Raw genomic sequence first — 10,674 nt, forward strand, 5'->3', positions numbered from 1 at the left:
ACTCATTTTTTTTTAATGAAAATTCAGTTTTTTATTTTTATTTTTAAAAAAATTGACACGTAAGTCGAAAAAATTAAAAAAAAAAAAAGAAGAAAACAAATAAATACACATGTGGCAAGGAGAGTGTATGTCACTCTCCCATATGAGAGTGGGCATCAGCGTTTAGGGGGGTAATTATTCCGTTTTAAATAAGTTTAGGGGGTAATAGGACCCTGGGAAAGGTAAGGTGTGTCGTAGCAAATTCGGGTATAGTTCAGGGGGGTAACGGTGCCTTATCCCTTCTATATCAGTAGCAACTTGAAGGAAAACAAGGTGATATTTTACTCTTGTTGAAACAGTGATTAGCATGAGAAACAAACATAAGCTCTTTGGGATTTTAGTCAAAAGTTGAATTGGTGAAATTGAATTTCCTCGAGATTAAGAGAAATACTTATTACATTATTTGGTGTAGATTGATTTGTTTGATTGTGTTGGCACGCGTAGAAGTTAACCTTGCTTGAAAGGAAGAACCTTGAGGTGAGTTAAGACTTGTCTTTACTAAAGTTCTTTTCTCATGAAAGTCATGCTCAATTATGTAAGGTTGGAGTTTTCTTTATACTTGTTGTGAAATGTGGAAGGATTTAACTTCCTTTTATGGTTTAAGGTGAAGAATGTCATGATGTGCTTGAAGTTAATTCTAACGTTAATTTAATGGCAACCGTACGAAGTGATGCTAATAATTTCATAATGAGGCATAACAGATTAGGTGGCCGTATAAAGGGCTCCGAGTAACCGTACAAAGGGTTAACATTTTTTTTTAATAATGAGGTGCAACATGAATGGTAACCGCATAAAGGGTTACGACGTAGTATAAAGGGTTAGTAATATTTTCATAATGATGTAAAAGATTTGATAGCCGTATAAAGGGCTATGAGTAACCGTATAAAGGGTTACTAAGTGTCGTTCAGTCGACTAAAACATCTTAAAGAAAGTGAAAGAAGGACCTAATGAATTAAGTCATAAGTTTCAAGTGATTATGTTTCTGCTTCAGTGTTGCATGATAAATTATGACTTATTTCCTCTCTTATACCTTCATTGTCTACATATTTTGATCCTAGATCTTATTCAAACTTTAGCAAGAAGAATGTTGAGACTCACCGAGTACGGTGGATTGTACTGACATTCTATTTTGGGAACCTACGTTGGTCTGCGGTAAAACGTAGGTGCCAGTTTTGCAGACAAACAGGCTTCAGGCTAGAGATCATTGCTCTCCGTGCTTTTGGTAGCTCCACTTCTTGCTTTTGGTGGGGACTCGTATATGTTTATTCATTTATTCCTTTATTTAGCATTTGTTTTGGGATTAGCCAGGAACCCTATGTCCTGTGCATTTCCTTTAGTACTCCAGTAGAGGCTTCATAGACGTGTTTTAGTTGATAACGGTACTTGGTATCATTTTCAGTACGTTTTAGTACTTATGGATTTCGAGATTCATTTGGATTATTTAAGAATTGTTTGCATTAGAGTTTTGAGAGTTAAGTTATTTGTTTAAATGCACGTGGGTTATATGTTATGAAAAAGTACAGGTTAGAATAGTCAAGCTGGTTCGCTCGGTCAAGGCACCGAGTGCCAGTCATGGCTTGTTTAGAAAATGGATCGTGACAAATTAGTATTCAATAAAAGACAACAAATTTATCAATTACCTAAATTAATGATTAATATTATCGGGGCAATATCAAGTGGCAACCAAATAATAGTCTTCCAATAAAACTCAATGTGTTTTTGGCACGAAGAACGTCATTTTGGAGGAAAATCTTTGACACTAGGAAGTCATCTTCCATCAAAATAGGGAAAATAATTTCCTCACTTAAGGGTGAGTCATTGTCCATAGAACTATATTTAACTTTATATTAGTTGCTCCAACTAACAAAGAGACATTTTTACTAATTATTAGTATTCAAAAATTTCATCAAGAAACTCTCCGATGTGATAATATTATTATTAATTTTTAATATGTATTTTTCAAGATAATTTTTCACTCACCGACTAAACACGGATTAACAGTTTTTAGGATAATATTTCCTGTGAAAATGAAAATAAATTACTTCTGTCATACAAGACAAAATCTCAGACATAATTTATTTACTTATAGACAATTACTCCCTCCGTCTCAAAATATTTATCTCGGTTACTAAAAATAGTTGTCTCAAATTATTTGTCGTTTTAGAAGTTCAATGCACAATTAATTATTTTTCTCCATTTTATCCGTAGTAGAATTTTGTCATTAATGGAGATGACACATAAATAGAGTAAACATTTTAATGGAGAGAGATTATAACTTAGACATAAATAAGGGTAAAGTTAGAAAATACCCCTCCTGCCTCCTAATTAATATTTCTTAAGGGGCGTCTGAAAAAACAACAAATAATTTGAGGTGAAGGGAGTATTTATATTTGACTTTTTTTTAGTAAGTTGATAATATATAATAAAAAATATTAATCGTGATGGTATAAAAATTAAACCTAACACTAACAAATCTGCGGCAGAGTAAGTAAAAGCAATTAAAGAATCATTAGTGGATTGAGATTTGTAACCTCTACGATAGTGAAATAGGACTGCTGACACTCAATTTTGACCCTCCACATTTTAAATTAATTAGTCGAGCTTCTTGAATTTCAAACAAAATGAAATACGTATTCTGAAAAGTCAAAAATATATACATTTTAAACTAGTTTTGGTGTATTTAGCCATTTCACTTGGCAAAATATCCTGATATATATTATGTATATTTTACGTAAATTTTAAGGATTAATTATGTTCAAAATAAGTGTTTAACTTAGTACTTATTTAAAATTGTCAAAATCAAAGTCACTTACGACTTAATTGCGATAATTAGTCCGTATTTGTGTAAAATAAGTACTTTAATTTGTTCAAATCAAGAAGCTTAATTAATTAATTGCGTGATTATTTCATCTCATCTTGTCTCAAATTGGCCCAATCTCTTACAATTGAAACTTAAAAGGTTACCTTTTAAACTAATTTTTAGCCACTTTTTAATTCTCAAAGCAGCTTCTCCTTCAGCCCAATTAACAATTCCCCAGCCCAAAATTTACGCAGACCCAGCCCATTACCTTTATTTTTTCTCCCAACCCCAATCACTTCCTCATTTCTCCACTAGAAAAAAAACCAAACGAAACCATAACTCAGCCCAAAATATACCCAGACCCAGCCCATTACCTTTATTTCCGTGTATTTTCAGTTATGTGATTAGTTTAGTTTAAGTTTTTATGTTGAGTCTACTGCTTTGTAGTTGATTCTTGTAGTTATGTATGAAGTATGAAATTGTTTGTTTATCGCTTTACGAATTTGTTGAGGATATAAAATGTTTTCTGGTATTGTTTATTTGTGGATAATCATCTTGGTTTAATAGTTCAAGCTCTCTCCTTGTTTTTTTTTTTTTTTTTTTTTTGGAAATTAGGATATTCAGGTGCAGTTGTTCCCTTTAATACATTTGAAGAAGTTGAGATAGTCCATTCCTTGTTTGAGGTATTTTCATGTACGTTTTATTGACTGATAGTTTAAATTAGAACTTGAGCCCTCGTTTTATAGTATAGCTTAAAGCTCATGAATACAACGTCGGTTTACTGGTGTTTATCTAGTATAGTGTGGCAAAGTGGTTGTTGCTCTTTTCAGTTGGTGCATGGCTGAAAATTAGCTCTCTAAATCTTGTTTGAATTCAAAAGTAGATCCTGGGACCATGCCTTGCCTTACCTTTTTCACTTAAGCAAATTGATGAATGATTGTAACAGCTTATTCACCCTTCTGGTGAACTTGAATTCCCACGTTTAGAACTAATATTCTTATTTGCTGAAGTTCTTAAAGACTATTCGTATTTCATGTTTTGTTTGAACCTTATTAAGAGAAATCCCGAAAATGTGTTAGAGGCTGCTATTTGTCTTGCCTATATTCTCCAGTAAAGTATCTCATTTAATCTTGTTGATTCCCTGTTTAAGAGTGTATCAATGAATGTGCTTATAGGTTATTTTGAGGCTGTCTTACCAGATCATTAATCCTTTACTTTTATTTTTTCTATGCATAAACCTCGACGAGTCAATGGACTCCTCCTCCGTCATTGTGTGTTGGGCCTCCGGCCCAACATAATATATTCTCATCGAGTCAACCCCGTAGCCAGCGGCCCGTCAACATCAACAGTAGCAGCAGCTATCCAGAGGCGCAAGTGGGCCCGAGCCCATAAGTTTGATTTTTCTTCTTCATTTATATTATACTAGTTATATGCTAGATTGTTGATTTGTAAAAAAAATTTACTAACTCTCTACTTGTTTCTTTTCCTAAACCTCAGATGAATCCCAGGCAGAACGTGATTCTTAGTTGCTAAATTGAGTACTTTTCTCATGATAAACTTTGTCAAATGGTTTTTTTTTCTTTCGAAAATGGATTAAAGATCAAATGAGATTAAGTGTTAAGCACTAAAATGGAGTACGTTCTTTTGAACTGCTTACTCATAATATGATTTCAAAATGTTGGCTTGAGTTCGAGAGCTGTTTTTAAAGTTAGTAATGGCAGATTTTGTCATTTTGAGCTGCGTGCAAATTTAAGAGAAATGAGGTCTTAAATTTAATGTTAACACATATCTTCCCAAAAACAAAAAAATATAAATTGGAAGGTAGGCTAAAGTACCAAAATGTTTCAGTCTAAATCCGAGTAACCGTTTTTTTTTTTCTTGGAAATTGAAATGTTGCACGAGTTGGACTTTGTCAAAGCCCAAACTTATTTAAACTCGAGAACTTGTTGAAATAACTTAAAGATTTCTCGTATTTTTGAGTTATGAACAAGTGAATTCATTAAGGGCATATTAGGAAAGACACCAAGGTAATTGGAATTGGGTGTAATTACACAATTTGAGCTTGCAAAAATTTGACCATGACATAATTACATAGCTTAGGTGGGAATTCGTGTGTGTAATTACACTCTCCAATTTTCCGTGTGGGGGGAATTCCAAAAAGTGTAATTACACAAATTCTTTAGCATTGTAATTACAGGGTTACTTTTTAGTTTATTTCTTTTTAATTTATTTTTTAATTTATTTTCTATTTCTATTATTTAATTTCTTTTTTATTTTATTTTAATTCCTTTTGTTTTCTAATTTCTTTTTTTATTTCTATTATTTAATTTCTTTTTTATTTTTACTTTTTAATTATTTTATTTTTTAAAATATTTTTTATAATATTTATATTTCATTTCCTTTCTTCTCATTTCTAATCTTTACTTCTTGTGGTTCCATGTAATTGCTCGTATTTTTTTATTTTTTTATTTTATTCATTTAGCATAACCGTGTTAATATTCTAATTTTTGAAACTACGTCTCTTAATATTAGAAAGAATAAGTCATTAACAAACTTGACATATAATGAGTGACGTTAATAAAGTAGAATTTCGTTGTGAATGAGGTTATAGACCTATATTTTCCCTTTATTTTGAATTATAGGAGTATTTACTTATGTTACTTTGAAACTTACTTATATTTTCCCTTTCTTTTGAATTATAGGAGTATTTACTTATGTTACTTTGAAACTTACTTATGTAACGTTGGAATTTGACATAAGAGTATTATGTTAAAAAAATAAATCTTTTGGATTTTGAATTTAGGTTATATTTTCGATTTTAAAAATATTTTCTTTAGTACTATTGACTTGTTATTTCACATTGCATGCTATTTATTTTTCACTTACAGTTGATAGAATTATTGTCAAACATTTGAATAATGCTATGGCATTATATTTATAAATATTTTTTTTATCAAACATCCAATCCCACGATGTTCTCACAAAAAAGGTATGCTTTTAAGTTTTATAATCAATTAAAATATTATTAATTTGAAATTATATATCAATTATATAATTTAAGTTTTACAATATTAGTTACAAATATATGATTATTAATTAACATATTTTCAAGAAACAATGTATTATTAAATAACTAATTTAATATCATTTATATATGCACATATTTTTTAAATATTAATTTTAAATTTTTTACAATTAAATTTATTTTAAATTAAACTAACTGTGTAATTACACATGTGCAACCAAACAAAGACGCTTGTAATTACACTATAATTACATTATAACAAACAAACAAACTAGTCGTTGTAATTACAATATTTTCAAATCTTTTAATTACTAGGCTGTGTAATTATTAGGGTCGTAATTACACCAATTCCAATTACCAGGTGGCTTTCCAAACAGGCTCTAACGGATTAAGAAGTTGGATTATATATATAATTCAAAATCTCGATAAGCATAACTGCACATTTGAAGGAATTAAATCCTTCATAATTAGCTAAATTATGAGTTAATTCACTTGTTGAGTTAATGACATAATTGAAACACTAAAAAAATGATTTTCAAAACTAAAACACCTCCTAAAGCTCATTTTTTAAATAAAATATACTTTTTTTTTCTTCTTCTAATTTGTTAGCCATGAATATGCCCCTTTCAAACCGTATACGTATAAGTCTTAAACACATTTTACAAAACCAGTTATACAAATTTTAGCCATAAAATGTTAGATCGTAGGGTGGATCCTTAATACCGAGGTGCTTAAAACCTTCCCTGGGAATCACCAGAACCCTTACCCATTCTCTGGATTTTATTTAAAGGTTTTCAATAATTAATCTTTAAATTGGTTTCCTAGTTCTCATTCCATAAATTAGGTGGCAACTCTGTTTGTCCACGACAAAGTGCCAAAGTTATAAGAACCTTTTATGCGCTAGCGTAAAGGCGGACTGTAACAAGGACATCATATATGCTTGAAAATGGGAGAAAGATGTATAACTCAGAAGCAATAGACATAAAATTGAAAGCAAACATCGTGTTGAAATGGTCCAGTTATGCAATTAAAGTTTAGAAAATCGAAACATGAACATGTGGTTTGTGGAAAAAAAGAAAATGAAAGGTCACATTTTTAAAATGGACAAAGCTGCAAGCTAAGCGAAAGGTACATTTTTAAAAATATCCAAATTTCCAGTTGTGTGATTAAAGTTTAGAAAATCGAAACATGAACATGTGGTTTGTGGAAAAAACGAAAATGAAAGGTCACAATTTCAAAGGGGACAAAGATGCAAGCTAAGGGAAACATTTTTGAAAATATCCAAATTTCCAATGGTCCTTGGCTAGGCCTTTAAAAAGAGTGGCTGAATATGCCCTTTGTTTAAACTTTTCTTTTGATATAGTGGAAAAAACAAACTAAATAAGTAGGCATTTGGCCAAGAAAACCAAATATTTTTCACTTTATTTGGAATTTTGAAGTTGAAGTTGTGTTTGGTTATAGTTTTTGCGAAGAATATTTGGCCGTTTGAATTTACTGAAAGTGAAAAAATTAAAAACTTCAAGTTATATTTGAAATTTTCATGGCCAAATGCTGATTTTCAAATAAAGTGGAAATAAAATCTGGAAAAAAGTGAAAATTTATCATGGCCAAACGGGTCCTTAAAGATCTTAAAATCTTAAACATACTCGAATGTTCCGAGTTACTCTTGTGAAACAACCCTAGCAGATTCCTTGTTTCTTCTAAACTTCAATGCTTTCTTTTTAAAACGGGTTCTACGTAGTGCAAATCTGGATTAATCGAACATAACTATTTGCTGATTGTCACTTTTTTTTGGTTAACTGTTTGGTACCTTGCCCTCTTTTTATTTTCTTGCATCTTATTAACCATTTAAACCACAGTCTAAAAATTCCTTTTGAGAAAACGTTAGATCACAATCTAATGTTTTAGGTTCAACAACTTATGAGCAGATATTAGACTCGAGTCTAATGTCTTGAATGACAATTTTTCAAGGGCTATATTTACACAACTTTTCATAATAGCGACAATTTAAGTGATGACTCAAAACGGGCTTAAAAAAAGGCACCCTGGTGCACTTAGCTCCCGCTATGTGCGGGGTCCTGAATGGTAACTTTTTCAAAGGTCATATTGTACGCAATCTTACCTTGCATTTCTCTAAGACGTTGTTCCGACGGCTTGAACCTGTGATCTCCTGCACCATGGCAACAATTTTACCTGTTACGTCAAGGCTGCACTTAGACCTCAAAAAGGGCTATCTGCATAAATTAACCTTAATTTTTAAGTGGATATCCACCTGATATCAGATGATTATACAAAAAAAAAAAAAATAATGACACCATTTATGTCACGATTCAGCCTGGAATCCTCCGTAGTTTTGATTTTCACTTCAATCAAAGCTGGAAAAAATCTGGGAAAAGAGAGAAAGAGATAATATTAAGATCAAGTTGAAGAAACTGAAGCAGTTGATTGTGAGTTTGGTTGCATAATTGCAGAGGGTCCCATTCATTATGTGATTAAACCTTAACTAGAAAATCTGACACATGAACATGGGGCTTGTGGAAAAATATACACTATGTGGAACCAAGAGATATGTTGTACAATGGTCCACAACCTAAATTTGTTTGGACGATTTCGATATTTTCGTCCACATTTTTATATTGAATTTAAAATTATAGTAACCGATAATGAAAGTAAATATTTATGCGACTAGAAGTAAATCATACTATCTTGGCTCTTAAAAAAAAGGAAAAAGAAATACTATCTTGGCTCTTTCGTTCTTCTTTTTATTTTTTGTCCTTTTAATAGAAGTATTTTCTTGTTCTAATCAATCAATGTTTTATACGTTTCTACATACTGTTAATTTGTTTTTGACATTTCTCTCTCCGCGGACAATTGAAATTAATAAATGTCTATGTTTTTTTTTTTTGGTTCATTAGTATAGGCAATGACAAAGATGAAAGCTAAGGGAAAGGTACATTAGACCTGCTCAATAGAAGGGGAGGTGGCCTGGTGGGGAGGGATTATATAAAGATGACGTTGATGATGGAGTTGAGGCTAAACGTAAAGACCATCAGGAAATCATCGATCTGTTGGCATTGATCTAGTGATTTGTTGAGGATATAATTAAGTAAAGAAAAATGTATTTTATTTGATGGTTTAAGCTTTTAGATTAGAGAGTCACGTACTCACGTACTTTTACATGGTACTTCATCGGTCCCAATTTATGTGGCACTTTTCGCTTTTCGAAATTCAATTTGATTAAACTTTAAAGCTAAATTGGATTAGATTAACTCAATATTTTAACATTAAAATTTATATATTTGAAAACTACATGAAAAGTAATAGAAGTTGCAACTTTTCTCATATCAATTTTATACATCTTAAAATATTGGTCATAGGTCATACAATTTGAATCTCGAGAAGCGAAAAGTGCCACATAAATTGGAACAGAGGGAGTATTAGAGTAGGCAAAAGTCGTGAATTCGAGTCTCATAACCACATATGAAATTCACGTGCTTCACCCATGAAAAAAAAAATCAGGCCCAAACATGAGAGAGCGTGTTGAGAATATAATTAGGTAAATAAAAGTCTATTATCTGTAACAACTTAAACTTTTAAATGAGACGGTTACAATTCTACATTGTCTTGGTGGCCCTAGTTCTTGTATGTTGAGTCCCGCTTCATCAATCTCCTACCATCAGCGTTTATATGTTACGGTTTAAGCCAGAACTTTTACCGGCCTTAATACTTATAACAAATAACATAACAAACAACTAGAGGTGGGCGAATTGCTTCATCTGTTTTTCTAATTAAGTTAGTTATTCCTTTTCTTGTTTCAATATGTTACTCCCTCTATTATAAATTTATGTGATACTTTTCGCTTATCGAGATTGAAAGTTCTTGATTATGACCTTGAATTTCGACATAGAATCTTTAAGTTTTTTTAAAATAAAATTACATATTTGGAAACTACGTAGAAAGTACTATAAGTCACAATAATTAGAAATATGAATGGTGGTGAAAGAAGGTTTTGTTTGACTCTCATAAACCAAACACCCTCACATAAGTTGAGACGGAGAGAGTGTTTTTTTAAAATGAAACAAAACTCTCAAAATACAAAATTCATTAATCGTTAGCACTTAAATTTTTTTCTTCAAGAAACACACTTTGATTTGATAATATTATTAATTTTGATATATATTTTTTCAAAAAATTATTTTCACTTAATTATCCAAAAGTCTGGCCTGATGAAAACAAATTTGATGGAATTGAGGGATCGTCTCTAGCAATGGAAGGTCTAGCTAGGGAAATGGTGAAGAAATGTGGCCATTGTGGTACTAGGCAGGCTACTTTATATTATAATAATAAGTATATAGAAGCGTAGGTTTTAGGCAGAGATGGACACGTCTGTCTTTTTGTCATTTACTAGTTTAGCCTACGTGCGTTGCACGTGTGTATCACATCAATGTTATTCCGTTTATTGTATTGTAATCAACTATCATACATCATATTAATGGATAATATTCCCTATTTAAGGATTTATTAAATCAACTAATATTAAAAAAAATGTTCAAGGAAAATATAATTTTTTTCTCAATTTCAAAATTTTTGGGTTTAGACTGTGATTCTTATATATTCATTCAATGATTAGAGAATTCAATATTATTAGAAATATTATTATAATTTAACTTTTATACTAGCTAAATATCCTTGGATTTACCATGGTACACATGTGAAGCTCATGAGGACACAATTTTTGTTTAAATAAAGAAAAAGAGGAGCACATAAAAGTTAAATATCATGTGGTCTACTTCACTCATTGGCACCATCT

The 10,674-nt window shown here is 31.1% G+C and overlaps 1 long non-coding RNA gene across 1 annotated transcript; it reads left to right on the forward strand.

Annotated features, from left to right (window-relative positions):
* The first annotated feature begins 375 nt into the window (after positions 1 to 375).
* LOC132051236 (uncharacterized) lies at positions 376 to 1,479 on the forward strand. Its single transcript, XR_009413635.1, has 2 exons — positions 376 to 516; positions 1,098 to 1,479. It is a non-coding gene; the product is annotated as an uncharacterized LOC132051236 (long non-coding RNA).
* The last annotated feature ends 9,195 nt before the right edge of the window (positions 1,480 to 10,674 follow it).

The sequence above is a fragment of the Lycium ferocissimum genome, chromosome 3, assembly GCF_029784015.1.
Source record: "Lycium ferocissimum isolate CSIRO_LF1 chromosome 3, AGI_CSIRO_Lferr_CH_V1, whole genome shotgun sequence".
Lineage (NCBI taxonomy): Eukaryota > Viridiplantae > Streptophyta > Magnoliopsida > Solanales > Solanaceae > Lycium > Lycium ferocissimum.